This window comes from Magnolia sinica, chromosome 5, assembly GCF_029962835.1.
Source record: "Magnolia sinica isolate HGM2019 chromosome 5, MsV1, whole genome shotgun sequence".
In the NCBI taxonomy this organism is placed as follows: Eukaryota; Viridiplantae; Streptophyta; class Magnoliopsida; order Magnoliales; family Magnoliaceae; genus Magnolia; species Magnolia sinica.
The window spans coordinates 9,741,859-9,764,644 of record NC_080577.1 but is presented as its reverse complement, the minus strand read 5'-3'; the positions used below and the strand labels follow the sequence as shown (position 1 = coordinate 9,764,644).

The 22,786-nt window shown below is 37.5% G+C and overlaps 1 long non-coding RNA gene, 1 other non-coding gene and 1 pseudogene across 2 annotated transcripts; all 3 read left to right on the top strand.

Moving 5' to 3' along the window:
- Positions 1–4,545: 4,545 nt before the first annotated feature.
- On the top strand, positions 4,546–6,815 carry LOC131246920 (pyrroline-5-carboxylate reductase-like; annotated as a pseudogene).
- A 2,813-nt stretch (positions 6,816–9,628) lies between these two features.
- On the top strand, positions 9,629–11,619 carry LOC131247209 (uncharacterized). The gene is made up of 3 exons (XR_009171566.1): positions 9,629–9,712; positions 11,230–11,308; positions 11,458–11,619. It is a non-coding gene; the product is annotated as an uncharacterized LOC131247209 (long non-coding RNA).
- Positions 11,620–21,192: 9,573 nt separating this feature from the next.
- LOC131247459 (small nucleolar RNA R71) lies at positions 21,193–21,299 on the top strand. The gene has a single exon (XR_009171754.1). It is a non-coding gene; the product is annotated as a small nucleolar RNA R71 (small nucleolar RNA).
- Positions 21,300–22,786: the final 1,487 nt, after the last annotated feature.

The window sequence follows — 22,786 nt, the reverse complement described above, 5'->3', positions numbered from 1 at the left end:
TATTCAATTTTAAAAAGAATATAGCTAGCTGAAACGACTGCAATATTTTTTAACTTTTATTGTACTTTTCACTACACATAGTTACCAAAAGCTGCAATACATAAATAGCTGAAAGTAAAACCAACTCCACTTTCTTTGCTCTTTTTTCTCAACTAAACCATAACTGAAAGACTCTTTCAGCAACGGTACAAATTCAAACTCAGTCGGCAACCACTTGCTTATTATTAGGACTGACTTGTTCCAACAAGTTTACCATTTCAACACAAAATAAACCCGAATAAAGTAGAAGTAATCCGTTTAAATTAGGCCCATTCCTACATAGGGCATGACGTAATTGGGGCCAGGTGTGTTCGTTTCAAAGAAATTCATTCGAGATAGGGAGAAATTATTATTTGATTTGGGCATCGTCACAATATGCACGACGTATGCATTTATATGCATCGATGCAGCCAGGGTCAACACGACCAGAGTAGCAGGTCAAGGATGGTGTTTGGCAAAAATCACATGGGTTAAGGTTCAAAATTGAGATTTTAGAAAAAAAAAAAAACATTATTATTTCTAAAACTTTTTGTTTTCATATGTAATATCCTTCTTCTTGCAGTTTTAGAATTTACATCTTTTTTAGAAGCTGGTTGTAATAATGCCAGGAATCCTTAGGTAAGAATCATTTGAATATTTTTATTTTTTTAAAATTAGATTTCAAGAGAGATTTTGCCATCTTGAGTAGCTTCTAAACGAATTCGAGTTTTAAGTCTTTCATATAAGTGATGTGATCCAGCATTCCAAGATGATTATTCAATAAAATATCCAAACTCTCTCTTATTATCTTGTGGATTTAAAAATTCACAAGTGAATTTTGATTACTTGGAAAAAACGGTGAACTTTCACCCGAATTGGAATGCTCTTTTAAGACTTCTAGCTTTAATTAAATAATTTGATTGTTTCTGGGGTAAGGTCGTGGTAGTACAGGACCAAACACTACCAAAAAAATGACCAAAGGCTACGGACTATTATAGTTTTTAGCTATGGATATAGACCGTAGCTATATTGCTACGGCTTAAATCTGTAGCTAAAAATAATCAAACCGTAGCTGAAAGTTATCACCACCACTCATACCAACCACCTGAGACGGCCCCATAAGGGACTCTATGATACACATTAAAATATGTGTACTCCATCTAATACGTCTATTCATTTTGAAAGAACATTTTTGGGTAAGAGCCCAAAAAAGGAAGTAGTTCGAAGGCTCAAGTGGACCACACTGTAGGAAACAGTGGAGATTAAATACTTACCATTGATCAATGGTGTGGTTTAAGTTGACCTTCGAATTTCCTATATTTTGGGGTCAATCCCTATAAAAAAATTTAAAAATTAATGGACGAAGTGGATATATGAAATGTATCATAATGGATCCTACAAAGCCGCCCTTAAGAGGGTCGTTCGTCCATGACCGTCAAAACTGTATGCGATAGTCGACTACGGTCCATGGCTTTTAGCTATGGATTAAAACCATAGGTAAGCCGTAGTAGGTAAAAATGCGGAAACTCTTACCGCGTTGCCCTTTTTCTTTTCCCCCCTGCACGAAATCTTTCATCTCCCTCCACTCCAAACCCATTCCGCATCCATCTCATGAAACCTTCCATTTCCCTCCACTCCAAATCCATTTCGCGTCTCTCTCTCTCTCAACCTTTCATTTCCCTCCATTCCAAACCCATTCGGCGTCCATCTCTCTCTCTCTCTCTCTCTCTCTCTCTCTTGATCTCCCGCGCCCCTTTTCTCTCTCTCGATCTCCCCTCTCACAAACCCCTCTTCTCTCCCTAACCATCCCCTCTCTCTTGATCTCACGAAGACTTCCCTCTCTGACACCATAATCCGTGTCCATTTTAAGTATGCAAGAATGATTTTCTTCTTCTTCTTCTTCTTCTTTTTTTTCTCTTTTGAATATTCATATTGCTGTCCTTTTTTTTCTTCTTCTTCTTTTTTTTTTTTTTTTTGGAATTGGATTGGGTTTTTTATATATATTTTATTTTTATTTTATTTTATATATTCTTCTTCTTCTTTTTTATATATATTTTTTTCTTATGAATGATATAGATGTTTTAATATGCCAAAATAACAATTTACTCAAGGATTTAAATGGCATGGATGTTGATGAGGCAGAGTAATGATCCTCATGTGTATAAGGAATCCGATTATAGGTAATATTGAGAAGAACATTTTTCTTCACTCAGTAGTAATTCTCCATAAATTGATTTTGATTAGTTATCTTCCATGGACTTGTGTACAATACCTGAAGCAGGAATGTAAAGTTGAGGGTAATGCCTACTGAGGTGTTTCCTTACTGATTTCTATTTGCAATCACATGCTCACTTTCCCCATTATATTCATGTTATATCTACAATGTGCATCCATTTTTTTTAAAATTTTTATTTTATTTTTCATATGAATATGGGGTATGAACCCAAAATGGAAATTTGATCCAAATCATGTGTGGACCACACGACAGGAAAGAGTGGTAACTGAATGCCCACCATTAAAAAGTAAAATCCTCTTCAGGGCTAGAAAAAGGGGTGCAGCTTCCCTGGATCCCCTGACTGATGTAGCTTACATTAATGCCATCCATCCAACTATAGTATTTGGTTTTGAGATGGTTGGGCTTTTGTGGTAATCTTCCGCCTTTTGGCACTTCTTCAATAAAAGTGCATTTACCTTAAAAAAAATCTATGATCTTTTGGTGGGTTGTTCAAAAGATAGAGTTAAGGGGGTTATCCATGGTGTTGGCATTCGGTGCTTGGGATTCAATTACATATGGAGAATTAGTGCAATGAGCTTCTTCTTTTTTTCCTGGAGGAAAATTTTTGGCTTTGAATCCATGGATTTGTGGAGTTGGGAATTTGCCAAATCCATGGACAAATTCTTAAATGGGGTTGGGGTTGTCCATGTAAAGGGTTTGTGGATCTTAAATTGGTTCTTTTTCCATGTCATTTTGTTGTATGGACACGCGGTCCTTTCCAATCTGAAGTCTCAATTATTTGGCAAATTCTTCCTTATGGTATAATGTGGGGGCTATGGAGAGAAATTCTAGAATCCTTGAGGGAAAGACTTTATAGATTGGCTCTGTAATTCAATTGATTTCCTCAATGATCAAAAGTTAGAGTTTAGAAGGGGTTTGGTTGATTTGCCAAATAATACCTTCTTTGGAGAAACAAACTTTATAGTTTGTGGTGGGAATTTTTTGCCAAATCCAAATCCATGGGGAGTGTCTTAAATGGGGTTGGGGCTGCCTTCATGGGTTGTAAGCTATTTTGGGGTCTTAAATGTGTCCATTTTCCATGTCATTGCTAGATGGACATGGCATCCTTTCCAATCCCAAGACTCAATTATTTAGCCATGGTATAATGTGAGGGTTTTTTGAGAGGAATTCTAGAATCATTGGGGAAAGGCTTTATAGGGTGGCTCTGTAATTTAATTGATTTCCTCTATGTTCTTTGGATGGATTGTTCAACAGCTAGAGTCTAGGGGGTGTTATCCATGGCACTGCCATTCATTGATGGGGATTCAATTGTATTTGGAGATTTAGGGTAATGAGTTGTTTTTCGTAGCCCTATGGGAGTTGTTTACACATTTATGAATAAAAATAAAAATAAAAAGAAAAAGTATTGGTAATGATACAGACTAGTAGTCCCTCGATCATTATCCTACCTTAATGCCCTTTTACTTAAGAATATATGTAATGAATCTAGAGGAGAGTGGATGTGTAAGAAATGGCAGAAATTTTGGAGTAAATATCGTTGGCCTTGTTTTGTTGGCCCTGAATTAGTTTTGTTTGCTGAATATTTCAATTGACTTAATAAGGTGGTTATATCCTACAAATTATTTCATGTTTTGAATGTATGGTAATAAGATGAAAGCTTGCCAAAGTACTGGCAGATGCAAAACCTCATACGTCAAATCATTCGACTTCTTCATGCAACTCATGTGTCTGGAGATATTGGTTTTTCTGTTGATAAATACATGTATGTGGTTCACGAATATGGAGGAGAGTATAGTTAGAAGAATCTGGCTTCTTAATGCAGTCACACCAAAGATTTTCTCCAAGGCTAATGGTACTTTACATTAAGAAGCAATTTGATAATTCTAATGGAAACCAAAATCACTGGGTTGCCACATCTTTGAGAGCTCAATGACCCAAAGGTATTATTGTAGCCATTGAGTTGGCCTTTTTACTAGTTAATGTTATTTTTCATGTAAATGTTCATTGGATAACATTTGTTGATTTACTTTTTGCTTTCTTTAAAGTAATTGAGTTTTTTTTTTTATCCTTTTTTTTTTTTTTCTTTCTTTCTTACTTTTTTAAGTGTAAATACTTTTTGATCCTTTAGTGTGGTAATATAGAATTTTTCAAAGGATTTGATGCATCTTTGTTTTCTTTATACTCCATTTGGCTTATTAATTTGAGTTTCTGTAAAACATAAAAAGAAAGAGCATTAGTCATACAAATTCTTTAGTCTTGCAGAATTGATTAGGAGTCGAGCTTTGTAAAACATGATGTTATTTATCATACCAAGATGCTTGTTTCGAGAGTTGATAGTGAGCAACTTGAGTGTTCTCAGCAGCCATTACTTGACAACAACTTCGGAACTGTTCTCAGCTTTGCCTCCTAGCTTCATTGAACTATTGACTGGCCGTTTGACTGAACATGAGAACAATGGTAAGATATGCAAACTATATTTACTAGTTTCTTTAGTATGAAATTCTCTCTATTTGTGTACTTTTAAAATTTTGAACTTTTTTGGTTGCAGAGATGCATATCGGATTCTCTTTTCATGGTATGTGAATTTCTTCCATTACTAGTTCTCTGCTTCTAATTTGAAGGTTGTGCCTAGATCGACCTGATTCTTTGTATAGGGCATCAAGATGTTGGGATCCTTCTGTTGGATGGATTGGATCATACATATCTGCCATGCTGTCACATGTTCTGGTGTGAACATGAGCTGACTGTGCTCGTCTGTGGGCTTAGTAAAGCTCTACCACACTATTTACTTCGGAAAAGGAAAAAAGAAAAAGTAAAAAAAAAAAAAAAGAACAAAAAAACGAGCTCTTCCCCATAATATATATGGGCTTCATTAATCAACACCCAGTAAGTAATATGGAAGTCATTGTCCTCCCATATTGTAATTAGTCTTCAGTGAGATCTAGACTCTTCATTTAGTTGGTCCAATTGCTATGGATCAGGAGTTAAATATGGATTAGACAAACGACCCAATATTCATATTGGTCAGAATTCTGTTCTTACTCCTTTTTATGATGTTGCTTCTGTTCAAGTCTTACCAGATTTTATGACTAGAGTAGATATGGTCATTAATGAACTAGGAGGTGATATGACAATCTAATCGTCTCCAAATCACACACAGGTTAGCATGCTTCATACTTGTACAGTTTTATTTTATTTTGTTTTATTTTATTTTTAAGGGGGGGGGGGGGTGTGGTTTATTTTCAGTACTGAAATTGAAAGCTATACATGGTGGACTGTGTTAAGTTGTACAATGGAGAATATACAACCATTTTAGACTGTCGAAATTTCAATGTCCATAACTTCTTGGAAAACTATTGTTTTGTACTAATGATTTCCTTTCAAGTTGATGTTATGCGTTGTGAAACTAATTATATTGATGTAGCTTATACCCATTATATCTCACAGTTACAACAAAGTGGGTTGCTTAAAGGGGATGATCTCACAGATTGCTTTTTCCGAATCCTCATGGTAAGCTTTTTCCGTGGTTTTTATTATGTTTCCATGAGAATCCTCTAGATCCTCACAGTTGTATTAAGGTGTTGACCTTGTTAGCATGTGAGTCATGTTAGTAATCATGTATAGTGGGTTCCTTTTCTATTTTGTGCAGCCAACTACTTGAGCATTACCTTTCATGTTTGTTGGTGCTTTGTGCATAGTTGTTTGCCTAGAAACTGCCCCTCCATGGTCCTACTTAATTTTCTTGCTCGTTCTTTGGACTGCACATGTTTTTGTTGGGTTAGAGGAGACCATCTTAGCATTGTGTGGTATCAATGGAAGTGGACTGAATAAGAAAAAAATGATCATTCTCTCTGTAAAACCTCAAGATGTAAAGGAGGTGGTTTTGGAGTTGAAGCCACTGCTTTCAAGGAAGAAACTTCTTGTGTCCATTGCTGCAGGAACAAAATTAAAAGATTTGTAGGAATGGGCTGGCCTTGGTTGAATAATCAGGGTAATGCCAAATACTCCAACTATTGGTGAGGTAGCAACAGTTATGAGCTCGGGAGATATGGCAACAAAAGAAGTTGAAAAACTTGTAGAGTGCATTTTTGGAGCAATTGGCAAGATATGGAGAGCAGACGAAAAATTCTTTGACGTAGTCACAAGCTTGACTAGCAGTGGACCAGCATACATATTTCTATAGCAATGGAGGCTATGGCTGATGGAGGAGTTGCTGCTGGTCTTCCACGAGATCTTGCATTGAAGCTAGCTTCCCAAACAGTTCTGGGAGCAGCTGCTATAGCTATCAATTTAGGAAAGCACCCAGGACAACTCAAAGATGATGTTACATCACCTGCAGGAACTACCATTGCTGGTGTTCGTGAGTTGGATCTCATCAACAGAGTCAAAGGATACTGATCCATCAGTTTTAGTTAATGGGCATTTTGACAGTCTACTTGGTTATCCTGGTGCTGGGGATTGTGCTTCATGTGTTGGTGGGTTTAATGATATTAACTACTAGCTTGTTCCATTTTCTATGTGCTTTTTTCTTTTTCTTTGAGTCTGATCTTGATTGTTATTGTAGCATCAATGCTTGAAATAACACTAACTTCACTTTTTCGTATTTCTATTTATTTCAAGAAGTTTGGTGTATGGTACATTCGTCATATGGCCTGCAACTGCACAACAGTGTTGAAGCTTTGTTTGAAGAGTCATTAGTGAATAAGGCTTTGAAGCCCATTCATCAAAAAGGTATGAATTTGTGTTGGCGCAAGTTGTGAATCTGAAGTAATGATGAGATTTCTTACAATGTAATGTAGGTTACCATCCTATCCATTTAATTTAAGATGATTTGGATGTCATAGGTACAAGGTAATTGAGGAAGTTGGGGATGGTACCTTGGAACTATATGGCAAGCTATATAAAAGCTAACTGGTGAGGTGGTAAGTGCCTTCAAACTTCTCAAATGCAATGCAGTGTCCCTACTCATATTAAAGAATTCTTTTAGTTGCTTACTTGATTGCTAGTTTAATTGGTTGTGGTTTTTTCTTGGCAGGTTGTGGGTTTGTTGTATATGAAGTTCGATCAATAATGGTAACTCCCTCTCCTTTTTGTTGCATTGTAAAAAGAAATACATTTACTTGGTTTGCTGGTTGCAGGTGGTTTAGCTGAAAATCATGTCTACTTTGCAAACCATGTCAAGATTTCTAGACGTTGTTATATTAAACGTAAGGCGTGTTTAGGTGCAAGGCATGCTCAGTTGAATTGAACTAAAGGAAACAAAGAAAAATAGAAAAAAAAACAATCTTGAATCAGGTATCATTATTCTAATTTGAACGAGGTTGGCATCGCATATCATGTATTTTAATTCAGACTCAAAATCATCTGAATTTGTAGTTTCGGTCTTCTTCTTCTTTTTTTTTTTTTTCAATTCCTCTTTGTTAAGCTTTAATTCCTATGATTCAAATTCAATTATCATTCTACATACTATTCAAATTTAAATTCAATTATCAATCAGAGCAAACTTGGATACTATTCAATATGTTCTTATTTATCAAATATCTGGCTGTTTCATCATCCTATTGACTCTGTTCTATGTTAAACTTCAATCTTATCAATGTCATAGGTTCTTGAGTTTGAATGCAAAGCAATCATTGGTTAACCATTACTGATTATTATTTTTTATGTAAAATGTTTCGAGTTCCTTCAATTGTTGATGCACATTCCATGAATGGCTAATGCAGGCCCATGATGGGAAAGGACCTACATTTCTCGGATCATCATGCTAATATGTCAATTAGCACAGCTGGAAAATTTATTTTAAATGATAATACTTCCAAAAGAACTCATAGAAGGGTCAAGATATTTGAACTTTGTGGATCTATACTTTCAAGCCATATTGAATGAGAATGGTAATTACCTATTTGCACTGAAAATTAATTTTCCGTTAGTGATTGTTCTTAATTGTTACAAGCTCTTGTTCCATCAGGGCCCAATCAGATCCAAGAAAAAGTTCCTAACCATATAATCTTTGTCCTTTTTCTTAGGCTTGTTACTGTATTTTTTTCCTTAACTGTTTACTCGTAGGCCATTGATCGAAGGATTAGGAACTGCCAATCTGGGGACATTCTCTGTCCAAATTGAGACCCATCAGAGCTATAGTCTAGAATATCACCGGCTGGGCCGGATTGTAACAGGCTCATGACTTGTTTTAGTATAAATAGTAGAACATTGTTTTTAAGTTTTAACTAGAGATCTGATTTGCGGTCTTTCTTTTGTAGTAGAAGTTACTTGGCATGTATGAGGCAAATGGATGTGACATAGTGAGTGGTCACTAATGCAAGTTCATTTATGAATGGTGTGAGATGTTTGGATGATATTTTCAAATTATAGCATGATGATGTCTACATCTTTTCCTACCAATCTTCTATACTTCAATATGACTTCTGTAATGTTTGATCATAATATTTCATGAAACTTGGATTAGTTCACATTCAATGAATTGCAATTCATTTGGATTGAGCATCCAAAAGCACTCAAGTTTTGTTATTCCACTTAGGATTGGGAAATCCACTACAGTGAAACACCAAAATGGACCAAAAATTCTGGTTTTTTTTTTTTTTATATATATATATTTTTTAAAATTTTTAATTGAAAAAAGGAGATTTCGTTAAGGAAAAAAGAACACTAATGTTTTGTACTTCATAATTTCATACATGTATATGCATGTATGAATTCACAGTGGACAGAAATTTGTTTTTTTTTTTTTCCCTCCTGACATTGCTTGTGTGTTCTACAACCATTGAGCATGATGAGCTGTTTGTTTAGCTATTCCTAAACTGCATCTCTTTAGATTTGCTTGTGGGCACCCCATTTTTGATGGTGTAACAAAGTGTAATGGATGATATGCAAGCACTTAGAAATTACATAAATTGCATGCAAACCATACAAGTCAAATTAAACTGTTCAAATAATGGTTCTCAGTTTAGATATATCATGAACCAAAATTTACACTATCTGATTGTCTGACTATCAAAATAGTGAACATTTATTGGATGATTAAAAATGTTTTCATGCCCAACGGTCCTATTGCCATAAACAATTGTCCATGGATTAGAAGCTAGGATTGTTTTATCAGGATTTATTGCCTATTTCATGGCCTTCGTGTATGTCTGTATTTGTTTCAAGTTGTCCATGGTTTATTGGCAAATGTTGCCATCTGATCATCTTGCTCTATGTCAGAATGTGACCGTTTGGATGATTTGGTTTCTGAATTTTCTTTTATCAGTGACACTTTTTGAGCCTTTCTTTGATATCTTATTTGAACTTCATACTTATAGTCCAATTACATGCTTTGGAGCAGGTTATTGATTATTTTAACAAGGCACTGGAGGGCTCAAGTATACATTTGTCATAAGCCAGTATCTCTGTGTAGATTGATCTTGGGAAACAAACAATTACATGACTGCCACTGCTAAGGTAATTTTTTCTTATTCCCTAGTTTTAAGCTATTTTTAGCTTTTACACTGCAACACCAACATTTCATGGATTCTTTCACGTCCGTTCGGGTGGGTTATGACCTTTTTTATAAGAGCTGTCCTTGCTAATTTTTGAGAATTGGGTGCAGCAAGTGGGTCCCATTAATCTTAAAATTAGTGAAGATCTCAAAGTTGTCAATCTATACTCTTGGGAATTGAGCAGTAGGTGGGCTCATCAATCTTAACATTGCTTAATTCCAAGACCCAAATCTACTAATCTCAGCTTTTGGGAATAGGGGGCAGAAGGTGGGCCCATCAATGTTGGAATTGGTCACTACTTGAAGGCTCCGAAGTTGCCCTCAATCTTGGAATTTGACCAATCTTTAAAGAGCCCAAGTCAGTTCATATTCCTATATTGGCTAAACAACGAAATAATCCAAATGCATGTAATCATGCAGCAAGGTGATGCATTTAGGTTCATTCATTGCAGGGAAGATGATTCATGTGTTTAGCCTAAGTAGGAAGAGGCTAACTAATTGGGTATTTTCTACTAGCAATAGAAAATAGTACAAAGTACAAACAATGTTAATGTTGGTGAGGAGGCATTTTGGAGAATAAGATTGCATAAATACTGAAATAGGTAAAATATAATAAAATTTCATGATATGTGCTGCAACCAAACATTACCATAAACAAATAGGCATTCTATGGGATGCTTTGCAAGCGCTTGCACCACTCCCATGAATCTAGCTATTGGACTGTGGTATCCACTTGAAAACAGAGCAATGGTCCAAATTCCACGACGAAGCTAATAATAGCTAGATGGTCAGGGTTGTCCCATCACTACGGGGTTTTCCCAACAGTCCATCCATGCAGTGGCCCACAAGATCTACATCCCCGGTCACCATACATGCATAGAACTAATATGTCAAGCCGTTGCAAGGCTCGTGTTAGCTTCCCTTGCATCACACAAACATGGAGTTGAGTTGCCATTAGTGTTTTTCTCCCATTACAAGCATTGATTATAGAGTTGTAAGATATTTATTCAGAAAAGGACAGAACTTTGCTGTATTAAGCAAGTAATTGATTGCATTTTCAAGACTGTCCTTTTCATCTCTATGGGCCATTTTGAGAAATTTCGTTTTCATTATTGGACAGCGGAAATTTACTTGCTCATGTGTCTGGAAAATATGATTGCTTCTTAGTCTATTGCTTCTTAGCTAAATTGCAAATCCAAAGCTCAAGTGAAGTATGTGGATCAAAGGAAACTTGTCCAATGATCAGAACGAGTGAAGTTTGTGGATTTGCATCCAGTAGAACCATGGTAATTTTAATTATATTAAAAAAGATATCTCTGACCATTTGGAGATCTGATTTTTACACACCTCACTACCTCTTAAGTGGGGATGGAGATAAAGGTGCACCGACTTGGTGCATGCACTGTGAACTAAAGTCAGTGCCCAGTTTGTATCAGGGAATGATTTACTGATTTTCATTTAAATTTTTTTGGATTGACAGCTTTCTCTCTGTATTTGCATTGCATCCGTAATATTTGAGAGTACCAGCACTTTCAGAAAATATGCCAGAGGATATTAAGGTGCACTTCTTTAAGATTTTTCTTTATCATGTTAGCGTTTGCAAAACATGCTTGGTTGTTCATCAATCTGTGTTGGTTATTTCAGTTTCAATGCATTAGAAAATGTATGTTATGTTGATACTGAATTTTTATATCCTCTCTACTGGCAGCAAGAAATCTTGAAGGAAAAAAGAATGGCTAGATGGAAAGGTATTGCCCCCTGCAAAATAGAGAGAAATGTAAAGGAGATTGGTGTAAAGGGAAGAGGATCTTTGTAGCACGTGTCAGATTTGGGATATTCATCAGTTGGGGACCAGACTCACCAAGAAAAGGATGATGACCTTTTCTTTGCATTCTCAGCGTTATTGTAATTGTAATTGTAATTGATTGAATGAAGGATTGTAATTGATGCATTATTGAATGAATGAATGAATGATTGTGCAGGTGGTAATTGAATGAATGAATGATAATAATTTTTTTTAAATGTAGACAGTAGCTACGGATATTGACCGTACTTGGTAATCTGACAACCGTAGCTGTTATTAAATTCTGCATATTGCTACAGATCCAGCACTACTTTTAGCTACAAATATTATCCGTAGCTCTATGTACTTTTTGCTACAGCAATGATTGCTACGGATTATATCTGTAGTTATTTGAACCTATAGCTAAGAATTAAATCCGTAGCTATAGACCGAGTCTGGCTTAGAAAGTTGGTGAAATCCATATTTCTGATTTTGAATGTTCCCAACCCATTCTCTAATCAAGTTGGCTTTCTAGCTGAGGATTACAATGCATATTTATAAGACACGGGTACATATGAAGTCAGATGGCTGTTGGCTTGTAATGCCTCAGGTCAGCCGGAAATTTGATTGGGCCATACATTGGAGGTCCAAGCCCATCCTACAGATCGAACTAGTGGGCTATGCCCAGTCCAAAGCCGGGTCTGCTGGTCGAGCTGGGCCTAACATTTCCCCGTCACACGTCATCTACTGATTTTAAGTCATTCCCCGTAACCAAACTCCAAGCAAAGAAAACCATATCAAACTTACTTTGTCTAAAGTCCAAACATATATCCAAATCTACAGTTGAGGCTAATTTTTCATTGATCAATACTGTTTATCAACCAAAAGCTCCTCCCTTCATCAATCCTAACCATCCGATCTCAGGACCTGATCATTTGCATGGGGACAGTTAGCTACGTTTTTTTTTTTTTTTTTCTTTTAATTGTTCATTAGCAGCATAATAATGGGAAGTCAAGGAGTTCTTGATTGGGGTGTGATTGGAAGCATTTGCCATACATGGCGCAGCCGCCAACTCAATATACAATCTGGATCAGAGAAAGGTAGGCCGCACCTACAAGGAATGCCAGCTAGAATGTAAATGGGTAATAGGTATAATTCCTCAGAGAGAGAGGAAAAGAAATTTTTAAGAAGAAGAAACATCAATGGATAAAATGACAAATTGGCCCAGAGATTCAGTTCAAGAACAAGAACAAGAATAACCTACTTGAAGAGATTACGCTTCGGAATCAGACACAACTACTAAGATAAGCAACATCCAATGAAACAAGAAAGGGTCTTGGAATTCAAATGTTCTGCACAACCTCCGTCCTCTCCCAGACACGAACAAAGCCGTCCTGTCCAATGCTGGCCATGAGAGTTCTCATATCAGATCGAATGCTCATATCAAATCCAAACACAGGCCCCGCATGATGAAAATTTCTCTGAAACGGTGGGTCCCCCATGCCATAGTCCCACAACGCCACATCTGAATCTTTAGAACATGATGCGATCTGGCCCCCCTGCTAGGGCGAGAACTTCACCTTCCAGAGGGTACTGCCCGTGTGGATGACATTGGCAGGCTCAGTCTCAATGTGATGGACCCCGTTAGGGTTGTCAGTGTATCTGACGTCCCATACCCTGATGCACTTCCTAAATTGGTCAGCGGTGGCGATGCAGTTGTCATTGTGTTTGCTCCAGTCGCAAGAACGGAAATTCTCACCAAATCCAACTTCAGTGACGAAATTCCGCACGCGGGTGTCGTAGGTTCGGAGGGTCCCATGGCCAGCACAAGCGAAGATGTTGGTATGGCCGGGTTTCCAGATAGCGGAATAGATTCTTTTGTAATCTGTGTAGGTACAGACATTCAGGAGGTTTCCTTCGCCCATGGACCATAGCTTGACATCGCGGTCGCTGCCAGACGTAAGGAAGGAGTTGGAGTGGAAGGGGTTCCAGTCGATGCTACTTATCCAGTATTAGTACATCATAGCTCAACAACCAGAATTGTGATAAGGTTGGAGATACTCTCACATCTTACCTCAATCAGTGGAGATACTCTCAATCAGTGGAGAGATGTTGAGGGATATCGGCAACATGTTTTATGGGATTATGTATTCATGTTTAAATACTTGTCTTTGTAATGCCTAATGTAAGAGTGTTCACGTTGCCATCAATTGAAATAAAAAAATGTATTTTTTCTTTATAGTATCAAAGCCATTGTGAATACTTGGCACCGTTACCACGTTTAAGCTCCTTTTCTCTTATCTTTCAAAGTTCCTTTCTCTTATTTTCCGCTCTCTTCTTCCGTCATGACTACTCTATCTCTCAACGTTGGCAACTTCATTACACTTAAACTCACCCCAAATAATTATCCCTTGTGGTGTGAACAAGCCTTGGCTCTTGCAGATAGTCAAGAATTGATCGGTCATCTCACAAATGAAGATCGTGCTCCCATTAAATACACTACACCAAATTCAAATGGTTTTACAAATGCAGAAAATTTTATTCCACAGTTAACAGATGCTTTCATAGCCTGGCGAAAGTCAGATTGTCTCTTTCATGGGTGGATCATTGGAACACTCTCAAAAGAAACTCTCGGACTCGTCGTTGGCCTTGACACAACTCATGCCGTATGGGAAGCACTCAAGAATGCATATGCCCAAGACTCACAAGAACGCGAATTTACACTATGGCAACAGGTAACTTATCTTCGAAAAGAAGATGACAAAACCATTACAGACCACATTCGTACCTTTAAAGGCCTATGTGACAATCTATCAGCTATTGGAAAACTTGTTCCAGACCAAGAAAAAATCTTTTCTCTTCTCACTAGTCTTGGTCCTCAATATGAAACTTTCACAACAACTATGTTGAAGCCCCCACGACAATCATACTCTGAATTGGTTTCTCAACTTAAAATTTTGATCAAAGGCGCAACTGGTTTTCTGGTCATACAGATGTACCAGCTTCATCACTTACTCATCAAATGGCATTCTATGGTCAGCAGCAGCTATGATCTGAGCAAACTTCCTCAGGCTTAGCGCAGCCCTCTTGAGGATTTGAAGAAACCAACACTCAATCCATTGATGAGAATCGAAAACCAATTGTTATTCTAGCATTTTTCCACCATATGAATCCACGATTGAGAGAAACCGAAACCCGCAGGAACCTGCACGAGAAAATCCCATTCTAGGCGATCATATGCCTTTTCTATGTCCAATTTGAGGATTGTATTTCCACCTCTAACCTTTCGATCGATATCTCTTAAGATCTCCTGGCCCAAAGCAACACTTTAAACTATTGAGTGGCCCCGAACAAATGCTCCTTGTTTAGGGGATATAATGTTTGAGAGGACCAAAGCCAATCTATCTACAATAACTTTAGTAAATATTTTATACATGCAGTTACATAGGCTGATGGGATGGAAGTCTGAAAAGACTTTAGGGGCCGTTTTCTTGGGGATCAGACAAATAAGGGAAGCAGAGAAAGTACATGGCATTTTATCACCTTGAAAGAAATGCACCACCACTTTGTGGATATCTGGCCCAACGATATCCCATCTATTGGCAAAGAAAATGCCTGAAAACCCATCGGGTCCTGGAGCGCTGTCTCTTAGAAGGGCAATTACTGCTCTCCTGACCTCATCCAACAAGGGATAACTCGAAAGATGTTCATTATCAGCGTCAGAGATGATCTGTGGGATCGAATCAAGGAGACTGTCATGCATCGTGTTAGGTTCCGACTTAAACAGGGTAGGGAAACACCACACTGCTTCATCTTGAATCAGTTTTGGGTCGGTTGTCATGTTACCCGATTCTAGCTGAATTTCTTCAATACAGGCCCTCTTGATCTTGTCTATGGCTGACATGTGGAAAAATTTCGTATTACGGTCACCCTCCTTAAGCCAATTATTGCGGCATTTCTGTTTCCAGTAGATTTCCTCAGCCAGTCCAATTGCTTGAGATGCTTTCTAGCCTCAAGAAGCTCACCTTAGCTGACTTGATGGGAGTTTTACACCTGAGCTTCCAGCTGGATGATGGATTGTTCTGCAATTTTGAGCTATTGGAATATATTACCAAAAACATTTTTGTTCCACTCTTTCAGGTGATTTTTGACCTTCCGGATTTTGATCATGAGATTGATCATGGGCTGGTCTGAAAGGTCTTCCTTCCAGGCTTGGCTGATCACATTGGAATACTCATGGTGAAGGATCTACATACGTTGAAATCGAAAAGGCTTCACTGACAACTGCATCACTGGGGGAAAAGCTAGAAGGAGAGGACAATGATTGGAGTTTACGTGAGGGATGTGCTTGACGTGGAAGCAAGGAAAGGAATTTATCCAATTACCATTGCATAAAACTCTGTCTAAACATGCCCAAGCCCGAGTGCTACCAGCTTGATTATTGTACCAAGTGAATCTGTTGCCGTTGAATCCTGCATCCAACGAACAAGCAAATTCCATAGCATCAGCAAATTTTGTGTAACTGCCTGTGTCCTAATTTCTGCTACCTTGTCTTTTTGATGTGGAGAGGACAGTGTTGAAATCTCCACCCATTGCCCATAGACCTGATATATTCCTGGCCATGGAAATTAGATCCTCTCGAAGAGCTCTCCTCTGCACTCTGGAACACTTAGCATATACAATAGATAGATGAAAAGTTAAACTAGAGTTGAGAACTTGGATTTGGAAAGACATCACTTGATTTGAGCTCTGCACAATTGAGGTGTTAAGGTTTCTGTTGTGGAACAACTAGATTTTCCCACCATTCTCCACATTGGAAACTGACAAATGGAAACCTAGTTTAAGCCCCACTGTAAGTGCTATGGTTTCTAGCTCCTACGGTTGTCAAATTTTGTAGTGTCAAAACCTCTTGGAATCTGTGTCTTGTGTAGCGCATCTGCATATTCAAGACTGTGCATCTCATGTACAAGAACAAAGGTCTTTACTTTAAGAACTTCAAATGCAAGATTACATGTTCATGTTCAAGTACAACACCAAGTGTGAATTCAATCTTTCAAACTTCAATAGTTCAAGTTTTCAAAGCTTCGTCCAAGTTAAGACAAAGTTCCTATACTTTGAACCTCAAGCTCAAGCTTCAATGTATTACAAATTCAAGCTTTAGAAGTCTTAAGTTCAAGCTTCATCATATGACAAGATATGAACCTTCGTGAACTTCAAAGATTAGCTATCAACTGAAATAAAAGAAGATTCAATGTTCATATATCACTTAATTATAAGGAATGACCCTAGATTGACCATAGGGAAGGTCATTTTGAATACATAATTTAAATTGGGTTACTTTATAAGTGCATTGACTGTTTCTCGACTAGTCTTGGATTATGTTCGACTAGTCCTAGCATTGGCTCGACCAATCCAAGAATTCTTCGATCAGTCCTAAGTTTGTTACAGAATTTTGAGAATTTTTGTTATTTTCTCAACCAGTCCTAGAAACTGCTCGACCAGTCGTTGAACAGTGCTCGACTAATCCTGCAGGCTCGATTCAAATTCCAACAACTAAAATGGGTTCCACATGACCAGTCGTGGATAGGACTCGACCGGTCGTGGAGGCCACTCGACCGATCGAGTAGGTCCTTTGACCAGTCGTGGAACGACCTTATCTTTTCATGCCCAAATTTTTAAAAGTTTGTTGGTCCTTCGACCAGTCGAGCTGACCTCAGGACCAGTCGAGAGTGCGATTTCTGCACTTATAAATAGAGCACGAATTTTAGAGTTTGATATCCAATTCAAGTAAAATCAATATGCTGCTCTGAGAGATTAGTCATATTTTTAAGCTATATTGTGCTCATTTAATATTCTCTTCATCTAGCTTTGTTGTATTTGATTTTGTATTCTATATTTTAGTCATATTTGAAGAAGGGATTGAAAATTTTTCATTTCTTAGAATCAAAATCAAATCGAGCTAGCCCAACTTGATTTAATTTAAAAATCATTTAGAATCTAGAACCATTTCATAAGTGAGTATGGACATTGAACTTCTACGTTGAACTTCTACTTTAATTTGGTTCTACCGGGCTGCATCAAAAGGAGAATATCCAGATAAGTATTTTTCATCTGTGTAAATTCTTTTCTTTTGGTTTCTTTGAGATTGAGCCTGAAAAATCTCATTCTTTTGGTTGTCTAAGGTGATCCAGAAAACTCAGAGTGTGGGGTTTTGGATTATGTAAGCCCACTTGAAAGACACAATTGTGAAGGTTTTAGGTGAACCTTGAAAAACCTATTTCATAGTGAACGCTAATATCTACTGTGTGAGGATATTAGGAGTGGAGTAGTTGTGTGGCTATTTTTCTAAACAATTGGTGTACACACAAGCGAACCACTATAATTTCTGGTCTTGTGGAATGATTATTTATTTCTTTTTGTGGATGATTGTAATTTCCCTTTTCGGATTGTGGAGAATGTTGTAATTTCTTTTATGCTTAGTGATTACCAAGTTAACCCTTTAATATCGAACTGAAACCATAATGTGTAAGCGAGATGTGACATATGAAATCATGAATCAATTAATGTTTACAACTTCTAATTTTGGATTAACAATTCAAACTTAATTGTGAAATCTAAATACATAACCGAATCCAAGATTCATAAATCCAACATCACGTATCTTGTAATTCTAAATTAAAGATAGCCGTCAAAATCGCATCGAATTTATAAGAAATTCCACAAAAATTTTGAAAAAATTTCACAAATTTCTGCTCTCAAGACTAAGAAAACATTGATTAGGTAACCTAATCTCCCACCCCCAACCTAAAATTTACATTGTCCTCAATGTAAAAGATATGAGCATGCAATGCATATGGGATAATGAAAGTAAATGAGAAGTGATAAGAAGATAGTACTTGGATAACAAATCAAGAGAGACTTATCCATAGAGATCTCAGCAGGAGAGCGAGGCAGCACGAGAGTGAAACACGAAAGCAAACTATTTTAAAATAATGTATCAAGCAAACTAACTTAATGGCATAAAACCGTCTATCTTAGAACAACATAAAGAAAACTACCCTAGTCTTATGAAAGCAGTAAACTCTAATCCTCAATTATGAAAGTAAGGAAAATCTACTTAATCTTGCATCTAGGTTCTTCCGTCAGCTAGTATCTTGGTAAATTTCTCAGAAGGTTTTTCAATAAGATCATTCAAAAGCCAATTTTGCAGTAGGCTTGGATATCCTAGAGCGTGAATGTCCAGAGAAATTGAGGGACCTCAGGAAAAACTTATCGTCTGAAGTGTCTGAAGTATATACGATTCACCTGTGGTAGAAAAAATTTCGAAGTTAGTATACCATGATGAATCAGAGACTACAAGTAGATGAAATTCAAAAAAAATTTGTAATAGGTGGTGTAGTCTCAACACACGCCGAAGTTTCACTCTTTAGTTCAATTTTCAGCTCCTCCTCCTTTAATGGTAAACATTCAGGATCTGGGGGAGGAGGTACTTCAGAATAAGGGTTCTCTTGGTCCGTGACAACTACTGAGGTATTGTCTTGCGAGGCATCCACTATTTCTTGTATCACGGGATTGTTTGAATCTGTAAAGTGTGCCAAGCAATCATCCAAAGAGTTGAAACATTCAGTTGAAAGGAGTTCATTCATCCTATCGAGATCTGTGATGATATATCCAATAACTCCTTTATCTTCTTCAAGAGTATAAATGAACATACCCTCTTATTTGTTCTCAAGGTGGGATGAAATCACCACTGGGTATGTCTCTTCTTGACCTAAATAGGCATATTCCAAATCAGAGGGTAAAGGTTTTAGGTTAAGCTTCGGTGTTTTAAGATTAGACGGTAGAGACACTGCATCGGTTTGAGGCAACTCTTCAAATTGTGGCCTCCACCGGTTAACTTCAAATACCGGTACAGTATCAAGCATGACACCCATCTCCCTAATCATGTCATCATTAAAATCATGGGAGTGGGCTAGGCACATCTCTAGAGGGTCAGAGGATAAGGTCAGAGGTGTCCTATCTTCCACGAAAGAGTCAATCATGTTAATTATGTCGTGGAAATCGTCATCATCCTCTAACTATCTACCATTTTTGAAAAATATGTTTGACTCTAATGTCATATTTCCAAAAGATAGTCATAACACCATTCCTGCAATTGATAATTGCGTTTGAAGTGGCAAGGATTGGGCGACCAAGAATGACGGGAATTTGAGTGCTCATGTTATTGATGGGTTCAGTGTCCAGGATGATAAAATCTACAGGGTAGTAAATTCTATCGACCTGAACCAACACATCCTCGATTATCCCTCTTGGTACATGAACAGAGCAATCAACAAGTTGTAGTATGGTTAGGGTGGGTTTTAATTCACCTAAACCTAACTGTTTGTATACCGAGTAGGGAATCAAATTGACGCTCGCTCCTAAGTCAAGAAGTGCGTGATTAATTCGATAGTCCCCAATTACACATGATATGGTTGAGCTACTGGGATTTTTGAATTTCTGCGGCACATCTTGCTTCAGGATGGCACTTACTTTCTCAGTCAAGAAGATTTTCTTTTAAATACTCTGCCGTCTTTTGGTCGTGCATAGGTCTTTCAGGAATTTGACATATAAAGGTATTTGTTTTATGACATCAAGTAGAGGAATGTTGACTTTCACTTGTTTTAACACCTCTAAAATATCCTGAGAGTTAGAGAGAGGTTTTGGTGCAATCAACTGTTGGGGGAATGGAACAATCGGTTTCCCTTGAGGTTTCGGTTCTAATTCATGTGGAGCAATACTAAGTTTATCATCATTGTCCTCTTCTGGATCCTTAGGCTTTTCAGCCCTAACCGGAATGGTTTTGTTAATGATCTTCCCACTCCTAAGAGTGGTGATGGATTTAGTTTGTTCCATCTGATTTGAAAAGCTAGGGTCACTTATTTCATATTGTGGTTTAGGATTGGGGAGAGGTTGAGCAGGAAGCATCCCCTTTCCCACAATTGCTAATTGTGACTCCATCCTTTGGACAGATGACACAAGCGTTCCAATTGCTGATCTGATTTCCTGGATTGCTTGTGCCGTATTCTGATTAAGTAGCTCTTGGTCTTGAATGTGTTTTAGAACCGGATCCTCTTGAGGTTTCACTTGATTTGGGATTTGATTAAAGAAACCTTGAGGAGTAGTAGTTTGTTCATTCCTCCAACTAAAGTTTGTATGATTTCTCTAGCTAGGATTGTATGTCCATTGAAAGGCCTTTGGTAATTATTTATAGCATTGGATTGCTCAGTCAGTACCTCTTGAAAGGCAGATATGGTTAGACAATTTTCAGTTGTGTGACTGTTACAACCACAAATACTACAAACAACTTCCTTACCCTTGTCCTTCCTTGATTCCATGGCTTCGAATTTTTTTATGAGATTAGCCACTTTAGACTTGAGATCATCATCCTCTTTTAGAAGATATACTCCGCCCATTTCCTTTGATTAAGTGGGCCTAGAAGTGGTATTTGATTTTGGGTATGTGTCCCATGCTTGTGTGTTTTCAGCAAGTCTATCCAAGTAATCCCACACATCATCGACATTTTTATTCATAAATTCTCTATTGCACATTGTCTCGACCAATTGGCGCATGGAAGATGTCAGTCCATCATAGAAAAAGTATGTAATGTGCCACGTTTCAAATCCATGTTGTGGGCATGAGCTAACAAGATCCTTGAACCGCTCCCAACATTGGAAGAATGTTTCATCCTCCTTTTGGGCGAAGTTCATGATTGACTTTCTAAGGGTGTTTGTTTTGTGATATGAAAAAAATTTCTTTATGAACTCCCTTCTCATGTCATTCCATGTGCCAATAGATCAGGGACGTATTGAATTTAACCACGTCTTAGCATTCTCTTTCAAAGAAAAGGGAAAGAGTTTCAGCCTGACCGTGTCCTCAGACACGTTAGGAAAGTATAAAGTGGTTATGATTTCATCAAACACTTTCAAGTGTAGATACAGATTTTCAGATTTAAGCCCATGAAACTTTGGAAGGATTTGGATCACCCTTGACTTGATATTCATGTGTCCTGTATTTTTAGAAAAAACCATGCATGAGGACATACTTACCCCCGCCTGTTGTAAATAATCTCATAAAGTACGAGGCGGGAGTGTTTGATGCGCCTCGTTCTCATCCTGGATGTCCTCCACCCTAGGTTGGAGTAGAAGAGGTTGATTTGCTGCCATAAACTCAGTTAACTCTGAGGATCTCAATTGGTGTCTAATCCTGTGATGGATAGATAACCCCTCAATCAATCCCACTTGAGATGTAGAGTGTTGTCACGAACCCACTTGGGCATGAAACACTTGCAGCACTCAATTCAAATTTTAAACCTAAACCTAAGAGAAAGTAAGAAATACAAATCTAAAAAATAAGAGAAAAGAGTTGAAAGGAAGTTACCAAAATAGAAGTCCTAAATTAAGAACCAATTTAGAATGTGTATGTTAAGGTCCTACAAAACAGGAAAACAGGATAGTTTTTAGAAATCAGAAAAATCTAAACCTAAAGATAGAAAATCCTAATCTTATCTTAATTCTAAAACTAGTCAATTTCAAAAAAATGTTACCCTTAGTCCCCGGCAACGGCGCCAAAAACTTGTTCACTCCCCAAGTATAGGGTTGTGATGTAGTAATAAACTCGGTGAGACCGAGGTCGAATCCCAAGGGACTGATACCTGTACATAATCTGAAACTAAGTAGAACTAGAATTAGACTAAGATGAAATCTAAATTGAGTGTAAATTGAGGAATAATGATGAAATAATTATCTAAAACTTAAAGAATTTAGGGGAAGGACACTAGGGATTCAGAGGATCCACTTATAGAGATCAGAGAGATCTTATGCTTGTTTCAAGAACTTAACTGAACTTAGAGTCCCATCTTCATCCAGTTGAAGGGTGTAACCATGAAAATCAACTGAACTTCGTTTGATATAGTTTTTAAGAGATAAAAGATATATAAATTAGAATGGATTCCATCACCAAACCATGCCCAGGAGACAAAGTAAACAATAGAATTAAACTAATTACCAACCAATCAATAATGTATGAAGGTTAGGAAGGGTACCGTCATCCGACCATGCCCAGGAGACGATGGTGAACAACAGGGCTTCCTGACGTCATAAACATAAAAAGGAAAGGAACATGCTCAAAGCTATCGCAGACCCATTGTAATTTTAGTCACAACAGACCATTAAAAACTAAAAACATTCCCTTAATTAAACTAAAATCAACATCA